The sequence below is a fragment of the Sturnira hondurensis genome, unplaced genomic scaffold (assembly GCF_014824575.4).
Source record: "Sturnira hondurensis isolate 20B ecotype Veracruz unplaced genomic scaffold, ASM1482457v3 Scaffold0014432, whole genome shotgun sequence".
Classification (NCBI taxonomy): domain Eukaryota; kingdom Metazoa; phylum Chordata; class Mammalia; order Chiroptera; family Phyllostomidae; genus Sturnira; species Sturnira hondurensis.
This window is the reverse complement of record NW_028087063.1, coordinates 2626953-2640586: the sequence shown is the minus strand read 5'-3', so window position 1 is coordinate 2640586 and position 13634 is coordinate 2626953. Positions and strand designations below refer to the sequence as shown.

Below are 13634 nucleotides of genomic sequence, written 5' to 3'. Positions count from 1 at the left end.
AATCAGTTAATAGACATAATGACTTTTAAAAAGTATGCAACAATATGTTGCTCTCAATTTTTTTTAAAAGAAGGGTACATACAAATAAATACTTAATTTCAAAAGGATTAACCATAAAAACCTACAATAATGACAAAAAATAAAAGAAATACAAATGTACGTAAATAGTATTTTCAACAACTAAGTTGGCATTGTTTTCAAATCATTTTGTTGCTGAGTATGCATTGAAATGCTGCTCTCCTATTGGAGTGCAAATTAGTTCAGGTTTTTGAAAGAAATTTGGCAATAGTTTCAAAAAACCATAGAAATATTTGTATGCTTTGATCTACTATATCCTCCTACTAATGCATTTTAAGGAAACAATATTTGTAAGAATGTTTATCTTAATAGTATTTTAAATGCAAAAAATTAAAATTTCATATATGTCCCATTAACTGGGTAAGTCATTGATGGCTTATTCATATGATAGAATATTACCAGCCAATAAAACATGTTTTGAAAAGGCATTTAATGACCTAGGAAAATGCTCACAATGTTACATCAAATGGTAAAAGCAGAATATAAAAGTTTATCCATAACAGCTTTTTCTAAATTTCAGTTTTTAAAATGTTCATGGATAAAAGTACTAGAAATAACTACATGAAAATATTAACAGTTTTATCTCTGGTTAATAGGATATTGAATAATTTTTAATATTTTCTCTATAGTTTTGTGTTCTTTACTCTATAATTAATTATAATACTTTAAAAATAATATCTTATTATTAAAAGAGTAATTCTTCAATTTTTTTCCCCCATGAAATAACATATTTAGTAGTATGATCTGCCTTCCATTGTACTAAGGAATTAGGAATGACTATTCATTTAGTCCATTTTAGAAACTTTTGAATTAAGTAGAGCAGGTGTTAATGATCCCAGTTAGAAGAGAAAGAAATGGAAGATTAGAGAGACTAAATGACTTGCCAGTATTCAGTTAGTTCAACAAGCATTTTCTTTTTAGCATATAGTAAATTACTGTGAATTGGATTAGGCATTAAAGCATTAGGAATAAAAGATTAAAAATCATTCCTAAGAGTGTGTATTCCTATAGTAGGTGATATTATGTTTTTAAAATTTGATATTTTCAATTAGTATGATAAGTACTGGCAGAGGTATGCAGTAGGAACTACAGGGAAAAATATTATTTTGAACCACTCCAAGTTGCTGATATTCAACTATTTTTGACCTACAAAAAAGGCACTTTCATATCATTCATTCTAATACACCTGAACCAGAAAGATGATGATGGCTGAGCTGAGTCTTGATGAGGAGGGAGAAGATTACCAAATGAAGGTGTATTCATTGTCAGGGTCAAATGAGAGACAAAAATCATACAGTGAATTGAACAGGGCAAGTTTAATGTAAAGAATCTGGGTATCTGATTAAGGAGGAACTGACTAGAAAGAAGTGAAGAGAACTCTGTAAAGAATGTAGAAATAGCAGATGCAAGAATCAGCTGCAACCCAATGCTAAAATGGAATACCCAAGGAAGAAGTTCCCTCTACCCCCAGTCTGAGATCCAGAAAAGGTTACACCCATGATTTACTGAATGTCGGAGAAGTTGCTATGATTGGAGTCCTGGGAATACACGCTGGGGGTGTGAGGGGAAAGCTGTTCACAAGGAAGTATCTAACTAAGGGCACTCTGTTAGCAAACAGCTCAACCAGTGCTTAGGAAAACTGCCTGCTGCTCCGTGCTGCTGACGGCCTTGCACTGGAGAAGCTTTTTGAGTGCTGAAGCCTGGTGCTGGTGAAGCCACCCACACTACAACAGGTGGGTGCTTGGGAAGCCATGTGCCCTACAGGAGCCAGATACTGGGGATGCTGTGAGCGCTACAGGAGAAGCCTACTGAAGAAACACACCAGGAACCAAAAGGAAATCCATTTATCTTGCAATGACTCTCCATCACCTGTATTGCCAAAGTGTAGCATATGTCAGCTGACAAATAAAAAACTATTTAAAAGGTCCAGCTGCATTTTTGCACGGCAGGTAATAAAAAGTGACTTTGGAACTAAGGTAATAAATTAGTAACTGACAGTGTGGAAAGAGAGTCTTCAGCTAACAAAAGAGTGTGAGAGAAGACATGTAAACAGGACTTCCATACCTGATAGCAAGATAGACTCAGATACCTAGACTGACACTCCCAGTATAAAACAAACAAACAAACAAATAGGATCCTAAATATGCTAGATTAAGAAAAATAAAAACATGTTTAAACACATCAGTGATATGGCAAGAGTGTATGGAATATGTTGATGCTAGAACTTAAGCGAAAGCATGAACTTGAACACTGAAAATGTCCATTAGTGGCAATCTCTAAATCTTTTAAACTTGAACTTCACCTTTTGGGTCTTGAGGAGTACAGGAAGATTAATTCCAAAGTCTTCTCAAACTGGGGATTCTTTGAGATTCTTACATTTTACTAGGATGCAGAATATTCAGTGTGAACGTAGACACTGATGGAGAATCTGTACACTTATTCAGTGTGACAGTGAAATAAACCCACATTATTGCCCATTTCCTAAGGGAGCTGTGACAAAACTTTGGTATTGGTTGAGGGAGGAAAATTGTCTCCTTAAAATTCATAACTACAGCCAACCCCAATTTGCACACCCACATGGTCTGAAAAACTTAAAGGTGAATTTCAAATTTAAAGTGATACCAAGTTAGTAGTGTTCTCCAGGGTTTGGAAAAAGTAACTAACATCTTCTCAAACGGAAGGTACCTTCAATCCAGGCATCAAAAATTTTCTACAGATAAACCCCAAGAATTCCTACATCACCATAAAAAATCACAAAATATATACGGGAGCATGGCCACAATGAGCAAGGACCTACAGAATCAATAAACCTGCAAAAGCTTTAACTATTTTAATTATCAACACAGTTGGTCTATTTAATATGTTTAAAGAAATAAAACACTAAAAGATGACTAACATAATTTGAAAATGAATCACATAGAACTTCTAGATGTGAAAAGGTGTCACATTTAAAAAATAAAATGAGTTGCTGCTGAAGTCAGAATTAGTGAACTGGAAAATAGTACTAAAATATACAGAGTGTAATACAAAGATATAAACAGGCAAGAAATGTGAAAAGACATTGAGATAAAAATGACAGATTTAGAAGATTTCATATATGCCATGGAATTCCTGAAAGAGGTGAGAGGCAGGATGGGACAGTAGCAATACTGGAAAAGTTAATGGTAGAGAGCTTTCCAGAACTAATGAAAACATGTGGCCAAAGATTTGAAATGCACAAACAGCATAAAATAAAAAATAAAAAACCCTCTCAGCCACCTCATAGATAAATGTAGAACACCAGTGCCAAGGAAACTCTTAGAAGAAAAAAGGCAAAAAGAAAAAGAAAAAAGAAGCAGATCACCAAGAAATGATGATTAAACTGAGAACAACCATGGAAGGCAAAAGAAAGTAAATAACTTTATTACGATGAAACAAAAGAATTTTCACCCTGGAATTGCATGCCTGTAAAAATATATTTAAAAACAAGGTCCAAATGAAGACATTTCAGACAAATAAGAACTGAGAGTTTGCAATCAGTAGTCCCTAACCTAAGAAAATTCTGAAATATGGGCTTCAGCCCTGACTGGTGTGGTTTAGTGGATTGAGCCTACGAACTGAGAGGTTTTTGTTTCGATTCCCAGTCAAGGCACATGCCTGGGTTGTGGGCCAGGTCCCGAGCTGGGGATATGTAAGAGGCAACCTGTCAATCTTCTCTCACATATTGATGTTTCTCTCCCTCGGTTTCTCCCTCCCTCCCCTTTCTCTTAAAATAAATAAATGAAATCTGTAAAAAATTTTTGAAAATAAAATAAAATATGTGCTTCTGATGGAAGTGGTTCCCAATCAATGGTCTGAGATTCAAAAAGAGATGATAAAACAAATGTAGAGATATGGGATAATCTAAGCAAACCCTGTAAAAATAATTTGAGGGGCTAAAATAAAGATATATATATATATATTTAAATTATTTTATTTATTTATTTTTTAGAGAGAGGGGAAGGGAAGGAGAAAGAGTAGGAGAGAAACATGAGTGTGTGGTTGCCTCCCATGCGTCCCCCACTGGGAAATGGCCTGCAACCCAGGCATTTGCCCTGACTGGGAATCGAACCGCGATTGACTGGTTCGCAGGCCCGTGCTCAATCCACTGAGCTACACCAGCCAGGGCTAAAATAAAGATATATTTAAAATAAACAGTTATAAATTGTGAAGGATTATCAGAGTGTTCTAGAGACTTTATTATTCAGGAGGATGACAAAGATGTTGATTAATTTTAGATTTTATAAGTTAAATATTATGGTCAAATTTCTACAGTAAGTACAAAAGTAATGGAAATAGAGTGGGCTTATCTGTATTTTCAGATTTTTCTTCTATGTTTATTTATTAGTTAGTTAATAAAAATAACCCAACAAACAGATTGGAATACTTTACTCCTATGGAAAAATTCAGATGTATAAAGGGCTTTGTGAATGGCTTGATCTGGGCTTCATCACTCTAGTTTCTTTTTACGATTATCTCACCTACCTTAGTTATGTCCGTTTCACTTTTTATAACAAAATGGCTGCAAAAGTTCTAGAGATTACATATGTATGACTTGGATTCCAGAGTAAGAGAAATTTTTTTTTTTTTTGCTTAACTGACAACCAGAAGTTTAGCCCTCACCCTGATGGGACCCACACCTACACCACTCATTGTGGCCTGGGGGGTGTCACACACAGACTGTTGGCGGCCCAGGTGGCACAACCCTCTCCACATCTGCCTGGGCCCAAGTCCAGTGAGCTACAGAAACTAACATGGCTGTTTTGATGATTAGCATCTCTCTATCAGTCATTTACTCCATGTATGCTCACTGAAATTCATTTTAGTTCTAAATCTCACTTTTTAAATTTCTCAAATAATTTGAATATTAAACCAAGCTCACACTTCTAGGATAAACCCTACTTTGTTATTATGTAATATCCTTTTTGTTTATGAGTGGATGCAACTTTCTAATGTTTTGTGGAGTCTTGTGGGGATTTTGGTTTGTAGTTTTCTTGTAATGTTTCTGTCTGCTTTGGTATGATAGCAATGCTATGCTCATCCCATGAATTGGGAAATATCCTCTCTTCCACCTTTATTTTCTTCAAGAGCTGGTTAGTTTTGTTGTTATTTTTTAAATGCTCAGTAGAATTCATCAGTGAAGCCATCTGGACCTGGATTTTTCTTTAAGAGAATATGTTTAATTTATAGAATTCTAGTTATTTAATAAACATAGGATGATTCAGATTTTCTCTTTCTTCTTTTGTTAGTTTTGATCATTTGTACCTGTCAAAGAATGTTGATTTCATTTAAGTTGTTAAAATTATTGCAATGAAAATGATCATTTTTCCTTATGTCTTCTAAAATCTGTGAGATCTGTAGTGATGTTTTCTCTTTCATTCTTGATATCAGTAATTTATGTTCTTTTTCTGAAAGTTTTAAAATACTTTGAATAATAATATATACCTTCATACTGCATAATTTCAAATGTTAAGAAGCAAATAATGTAAATGAGGCTTGACTACTACTGAAAGTTACATCTGTAGATTTAATAGAAAGGAAATCTAAGAATGTTGGGGTTTCTTGATGTTGAAAGAAATTAACTGTTAGTTAGTCAATGGTAGTAATATATACTTGGTCATGATAACTCAAAATAGGATTTTTGGCATGTGATTGTTAAGTGAATAAATGGGTAAATACCATTATTGCATAATGAAGGAAATTAGATTGATACTTGATGTATATTCATGGTATCACTGCAATGTAATTAAAACTTCACCTTGCCACATGTGTTATTTTTCTAAAACAGATTTTAAAAACTTTAAAAAATAAATTTTAAAAATAAAATTTTAAAATAATTTTTTTAAAGCTTTCAAGGGTTTTCCATTGTCTTTTTAAAAAGATTTTATTTATTTATCTTTAGAGGGGAAGGGAAGGAGAGAAGGAGAGAAATATCAATGTCTTGTTGCCTCCCATGAGTCCCCTGCTGGGAACCAGCCTGCCACCCAGGCATGTGCCCTGAGTGGGAATCAAACCGCGACCGTGTGGTTCGCAGGCCCGCGCTCAATCCACTGAGCTACACCAGCCAGGGCTCCATTGTCTTTATGATGCCTTTGAATGCTTTGCAGTTATACCATGGTCCCATCTTGCTTATCCTGCTTTATTGCTAATCTCTTTCCCCAATATATTGCAGCCATTCTAGACAAAATTCTTTTCCTAATTTAATTATTTTGCCTCATTTTAAAAATGTTTTCTCATGTTCTCTTCTGTATGAATTTTTCTTTCTTCCTTCAAGGCCAAACTCAAAGGTCACGTCATATGCCGTTTTCCATGTCTCACTCCTAGAATAATTAATAGTTTTTTTTCTGTTCTCTCATGGGATTTGTTCATCCTTCTACTGTTATACACATGTCAAAATAAGGTTTAGAAGGTTTAGTGACTGCTCCCTCATGAACAGAAGATCTTTGAGGACGGTGATTATCTTACTCATTGTTGTACTCCAAACTTCTAACACAATGATTTGATTATTGTAGGCACTCAGCAAATGGTATGTGATGCAAAGATACATTATAATTCATAATCCAAAATCACACTCTCATTCATGGAATAAACTAGGATTTTATAGAGGAAGACACTGTACTTTGGTCTGGGTAAACACTTCCAATCTGGATCAACTAATTTATAAGTATGATTTTTTTTTCACACAAAGAACAATCCAAGTATAAGTTCAGTTGGGAAAGGATTATCATTTTCATGTACAAAAGAAACTGTACCCACCAAATCAATTGTAAAATAACTAGAAGTTGTACCAGCTGCTGGATGAACAGCAATCATATACTGTTAATTTTTCAGGTCAACATTATGACCTCGGATGGGAGTTTGCAAATGGCTTATTACTACATTATAAATGTAATCCCAAGAATGTGTTGAAAAATTTCTAAAAAAGTATACTGGGACAAAATAGTAATACCATTAAGATCTACCAGTATTGTCCTGGCCTCTGCTCCCCGGTGCTCAGTTGTAACAGGGGAGTCTGGTAGGACACACAGCGATCTCCCTCTCAGTTTAGGCCGTCCTGAGTATATGGCTGACTCTTAAAGACACAAGAGGGCAATAAGAAAAAAAAACATGTACCAATAGACCAGACATTCTGCTGCCGATGGGCATAGAAAATTTTGCTAAGCATAAATATTACAAGAAATACACAGAAGGTAAGCAAATATGTAGGTCAGATTAAGGAGCTAAAACAAAAGTGACATTCACAGCACATCGAAGTAATGCAAATCATTATCTCAATGACTCCATTTAATTTTCAGTTACTTAAGAATACAGGGTGGGGCAAAAGTAGGTTTACAGTTGTGAGTACACAAAACAGATTATTCCTGTATTATTATTTGTTAATTATTGTATTATTTCCATACAAACAACTTTAAGTCTAGTTTTGCCCCACCATATCTATACCAAGTTTAATACTTTAAGGAACAGCAGTTATCATATGTTTGAAATATAATACTTCTGCGACCCTTTTTCTCCTTAACATAGTACATCATTATAAATCACATTAGAGAATGGTTTTCTACCTTCTATCCAGATAAGCAAAACTAAAGGACGTGATATCCTCCTACAGCGGCTTGTTACAGTGTTGTAGTGCAACGTGAAGGATGGATGGACACCCACCTCCCTCGTACTGAGAGTCACTTTAACAAGGCATATAAAGTGATGACAATCATTTTTTCTCCTCCATTCTGTTTTCTTGGAGAATTTGATCCCCCATAACATGGGAAGAGAGAGAACGTTTTATCACATTTTCTCCTGTCAATGCATCAGCTGCTTGAACAAGGAATTTGACCCAGAGACTATGTTAATGGCCACAAAACCTAGATGTGTAAGGTCAGATAGCAAGGCCTCCATTTAGGGGCTTGCACAGTGGGACAGGTGATAAACAGGCAGGAAGTGTTGAGGTGAGTGATCATGTGGTTTTGGAAAGAGTGAGAGCTGGAGAACTAGGTGGCCAGTGGACTCTGCTGGCTTTCTAGCCCATCCCAGCCATGAGACTCAGCCATTCGTCCTACCTTTGCATTCTGCAGTTTTCCTCGGATTTGGTCTTCACACAAGCTTCCAGTGTACTTCTGTTTCCTATTATCAAATGGTCCTTGAACATCAGGATGGAGAGTTAAAAAATAAATAGTAAATGTCCATGTGTTTTAATGTTTAAGATCTGATCGATCCGGCAAGTATAAATATACCACAATTAAAAAAAGATTTTATTTACTTATTTTTAGAGGGAGGGGAAAGGGGGGACAAAGAGAGGGAGAGAAGCACCAGTTGGTTGCCTCTTGTTATGTGCCCCGACTTGGGACCAAACTTGCAAACTCTGGACGTGTGTCCCTACCATAAATCAAACTGGTGCTCCTTTGCTTTGCGGAACCAAATGAGCCACACCATTCAGGGCTAAACATACCACAATTTATCTATTAAAATACTGCCAGCATAAGAACATTGTCAAGTATTTTCAACATGTTTAGTCCTTATTGAGGTTTAGAAAACATGGATTTGGAGTTCCTAATATTTCTTATTTCAGCTCATCTTTCAGAGTTGTAAATGAGTAAGTTGTGTTTCAATAAAACAGGTAGTGGGCCAGATTTCATTTTTAGCTGTAATTTGCTGACCCATGGACTAAAAATTATAAACCCTTGAGCCTAACCAACTTCAAGTTTTACTGTTAATTTTTCCAGTGATTCTCAGAAATCTTAGAAATATATTCACCATTCTTCACATCCATGTTTTTTAGTTTATAAAATGAGATTGTGATGATTCTTATTGGCCTTATGGAACTTAATGAGGAATATTTAATTGATCAGATCAAATGAGATTAAATGTAGTAAAGTAGTAAATACAGTGCTTGGCTTAGAATTTATTCAGTAAATATTTTCTTTGTTGTAAGCACTAGAGAGGTGATATGGGGAAACCAACAAAAGTAGTAGTAAGTGCTATGTTATTTGTGAGAGGTGGGTGGGACACTGGAGAGAAGTCCATAAATTCTATACACTTTACTGACCACCTACTAAATAGGAAGCTTAAAAAGATTTAAAACACTGATAAATTAAATTAATTGCTAGGAGCTAGAAATAGTCCTATGTCAAGAGGGGAAAAATAAATCACAGTGTAATTACTAATAAATGTAATTTGGTATTTGTTACATATAAAAATGTGTTTAATATGTCAGGAAAATATTTAGCTTCTCTGATTACACAGAAAACTACAATTGCAACCTGTCTGTTTAGATACATTCATTCCTGAATCAAGAATTACTGCATTAATGCACCTGCGTGCTAGATAGAGTCTAGGTGATTTCAGTTAAATTTCTAATAAGTCTTGACTAGAGAGACTAAATTACACAAAAGGATTAGGAAGTCTCAAAGTTTCTTCCTGTGTTTCTTTCAGAAAAAAAGCTCAAGGCTTGAATAACAGAGGTTTATATGGTTGTTCTCCTAAAACAATTTGGCGTTATCTTCCAGATTGCAGATAAGATAAAGGAGTTTTGCTATACACTTTGGAACAACAAACCTCCTGAGTCCAAGAAATCCTTACCCTGTGTGCTCCAAAGTTATGGGGTTCTTGAAACATCAGTGTATGTATTTGGCACCTTGGTTAGGATTCCAAGCCCCTCCTGGAATTTCTTTTAGTCTTTGCAGCACGCTAGGGGGTACACAGGGAGGGTGGGGAAGAAAAGGAGGGAGAATGTTGCTGTTTCTCAGAAGATGAAAATTTAGTTATAAGATTTTATTTCTTTTTTGTTTAAGTTTTGTATTATGCTATTTTATTTTTTATTCCTTTTTTATTTTTTAATTTTACTGTTCTTGTACAGTTGTCCCAATTTTTCCCTTTGCTCTCCACTGCCCTGCCCACCCCTGCTCCCACAGTCAATCCCCACCCTGTTGTCCATGTCCATGGATCATTCATACCTGTTCCTTGACTAGAACTTTCCCCCTGTCTTCCCCTCTCCCCTCCGATCACTGTCAGTCTGTTCCTTGTTTCCACACCTCTGGTTCTATTTTGCTCATTTGTTTGTTTTGGTCATTAGGTTCCTCTCATAGGCGAGGTCACATGGTATTTGTCTTTACCTGCCTGGCTTACTTCACTTAGCACAATACTCTCCAGTTTCATCCATGTTTTCTCTGAAAGAGAGGTAGGAGCTCCTTCTTTCTTTTTGCTGAGTAGTATTCCATTGCGTAAATGTAGTACAGTTTTTTTCTGTTCATTTACTGATGGGCACTTAGGCTGTTTCTAGTAAATAACACTGCTATGAACATTTGAGTACACAGGTTCTCTTGAATGGGTGTTTCAGGGTTTTTAGGGCATAATCCCAGCAGTTTCACAGATTTAGAACAAATATTTCAAAAATTTATATGGAACCTAAAATGACCCTGAGTAGCCTCAGCAATCTTGAAAAAGAACAAAGTAGGAAGGATCACAATACCTGATATCAAACTATATTACAAGTCCACTGTAATCAGAACAGCCTGGTACTGGCATAAGGTTAGACATACAGATCAATGGAACAGAATAGAGAGCCCAGAAATAAACCCATGTCTCTCGGGTCAATTAAATGTTTGACAAAGGGGGCAGGAACATAAAATGGAGGAAAAATAGCTTCTTCAATAAATGGTGTTGAGAGATCTGGACAGGTATGTGCAAAAAAAGATTTTATTTTTGAAGGCAACCATAAACTGCTCTGACGGTGAACCTTAGAGTTAGGCTGTGTCTGCCCTCAACAGGCCACCTGACCTGGTACTGGCCTGACAGCTGTTGGGAAATGTTCAGAAAGACTTGACTGCTTGCTTCTTTCTCTGCCGTTTGGAAAAACAAATCGTTCTCAAAAGAAGTTTCTGGTAAGCTAGACTAGACAAATGTGCCTGAGCAGCAACAACTTAAATCACCTAGGATCATTTTAGATGCAGATTTCTTGATCCTGCCCCAAACCCACTGAAATAGAAACTGAGGTATGTGTGCATGGTGGGGGAAGAGGGAGGAAGAGAGAGGAGAGAGTTGTGTGTTGGGGGGGGGGGCGGTGGTAAGAGGCTGAGAGTGTCCAAGAATCTGTATTTTTTCTCCAGATTCCTCAGTTGATTGCTGAGAAAAGTAAATACAAAAGCCATGGTGTTTTCCAGAAATACTTTTCTAACTAACCCCCAGCACACTGCTCAGCTCTTGTCATTGTAAGGGTCACTGGGCTCTGTCAAGACAGTGTGTTCTAAACTTTTGGAAAAACCTTCATGGCCAAAGATTTTGACAGTGATAGCACTGGTCAATGGTGTTTCCTCAAATTGAGATGGGCCAAACTGGGCAGGGTGTGGCAGACCACGTTAGGCTGCTAGAGTCCTTTAGCAGGGCTTCTAACCTGGGATCCACGGGGCCCCTCGAGGGGTCCCTCTACATGTCTGTTTTCATTATCTGAGAATTCATATTTCTTTCTACTATGAATTTGGCAACAAAACACCTAAGTGTTAGCAGTACCTGTTACTCTTTGTCACCAGTAGAAATCACAGCTTTATAGGGGTGGGCAAAAGGAGGTCTACAATTATAATGCAAATAAATAATACGTAATAAATAATAATACAAGAATAAACTGTGTTTCATGTACTCACAACCATAAACCTACTTCTGTGACATGTTTTGGTTGTCACATATAGCTTGAAATATTCACACTTGTCACAATGTCAAATTAGTTGATTTTATACTTATGAGTAGATCTTTTAAAAAGTCTTAGTAACGAAGCACAGATATTACCCTATTAAACAGTTAAAAATATTTTGATAAGTGTAATCCAATGTGCTATTTGGTTCCTTTGTAATCTTATAACTTCTTTACACATTAGGAACATTGTTCTGAGAAGTGGTCTGTAGACTTTACCCTTTCTCAGAACAATTTTCTAAATACACATTCTGTGACGTCACAGATGATTGCCAATGGAGTTCATGGAACGTCAGAAAAGTTAAGAACGGATTTAAAGGAATCTTAAAGCTATCAAGAAGCTTTTGAAACAATGAACAATGAATATTTTGAGATGGTTGTTGTTATAACTTTATGTTACTTGTCATAAAAACCTGGAGATTCCCTAAGTACTACCTAAACCTCTCAGACTAAGGGCAAAAGCTTCTTCATCTTCGCCCATTTCTCCAGGTAACTAACCCAGTCAGCCAATGGAATCTAAGCCCCTGTGGTCCTGATGATCTTGATCTAGATGCCCCATAGCCCTGCTGCTGTCTGGATTTGGTTCTTAATTTGTACCATGGTCATTAACTCAATAAGTGCTCTTTGGCCTCTTCTATATATGAAGCATTCTGCTCCTCGTGGAAGAAAATAGAAGAGAATTATGGAATATGTTTCCTACCCTCCAGTATAGCGGTTCTCAAGTTTCAGTACTTGAGGCCCTGTGATTAGGGGTTAAGTACCTGAACAGTTAAGGACCTGAAATGCCTGGGCTCAGATCTTTCCTTTGTCACTTAACTAGCTGAGTGACTTTGAGCAAAATTGCTCTCTGTGCCTCTGTTTCTTCATCTATAAAGTGAAATGATGCAAGAGTGCACTCAGGAGAGTACTTTATATTTGTAAGTACACAATAAGTGTTCATTGTTATTCAATATACAGAGTTCTCGGCCACAGCCCAAACTCCTGAGTCAGAATCTCTGGGGGCTCAGTCACATGTAGTTTGTCAAGTTCTATAGGTGACTTTGATGTACTTTAGAGCAGTGTTACACACATATTTTTTATTATAGCCCCTCTAAGAAGTCATTTTAGACATTTTCCCCCTAATTGCTTCCTCGTCATGAAATTTTAGTGCCATTGGTATATCTACTATATATCTATTTATTTACTTCTATTTCAATATCTAAGATTTTTGTTCCACCACTCCACTCCAAGCACCGATTTTAGCCCTCCCTGAGAATACGTGCTTTAAACAGTGAATCATTCTTGGCTGCATATTAGAATGAAATAAGCAAGTTTAAAAAAAATAGCCATACCTGGGACACCCCCACTGTCAGATAAATTAGAACTTCTGGGGGTGGGACAAAAGTAACAATGTCTTTTGAAAGATCCCCACATGATTCCAATATGCAGACAAAGCTGAGATCCACAGCATTAGAGTTTGAGATCTTCTCAGAAGAGATTAAGATCTGGTTGGTAAACAGGACCTACAAACATGAACATGAACATGAACAATGCAGTGATGAAGGGGACATTGATTGCTATAAAAGTTCAGAAAAACTCGCACAAGGTGTTCTGATTAGGAGAAGGTTTGTGAGCTACACTCAAATTCTGAGCAGGATCTGGCAAAGAGACTGGAAGAGAAAATTCAGGTATGGTAATAAAGTGGCCAAAGTCTAAAAAAGGCATAGGGTGCAAGGGGATATAGTGGGTGGAATGGCAAGACCTCACAAGATACGTCCACTCAGAACCCACGAATGTGGACTTAATTGAATAAAGGACCTTGTCAGAAGTAATTGAGTTGAGAATCTCGAGATCATCCTGGATTAAGATTGGCCTAATGACAGTGT

At 36.5% G+C, this 13634-nt stretch overlaps 1 pseudogene; it reads left to right on the top strand.

The window, feature by feature from the left end:
• The first annotated feature begins 7063 nt into the window (after positions 1-7063).
• LOC118999024 (uncharacterized) lies at positions 7064-7190 on the top strand (annotated as a pseudogene).
• The last annotated feature ends 6444 nt before the right edge of the window (positions 7191-13634 follow it).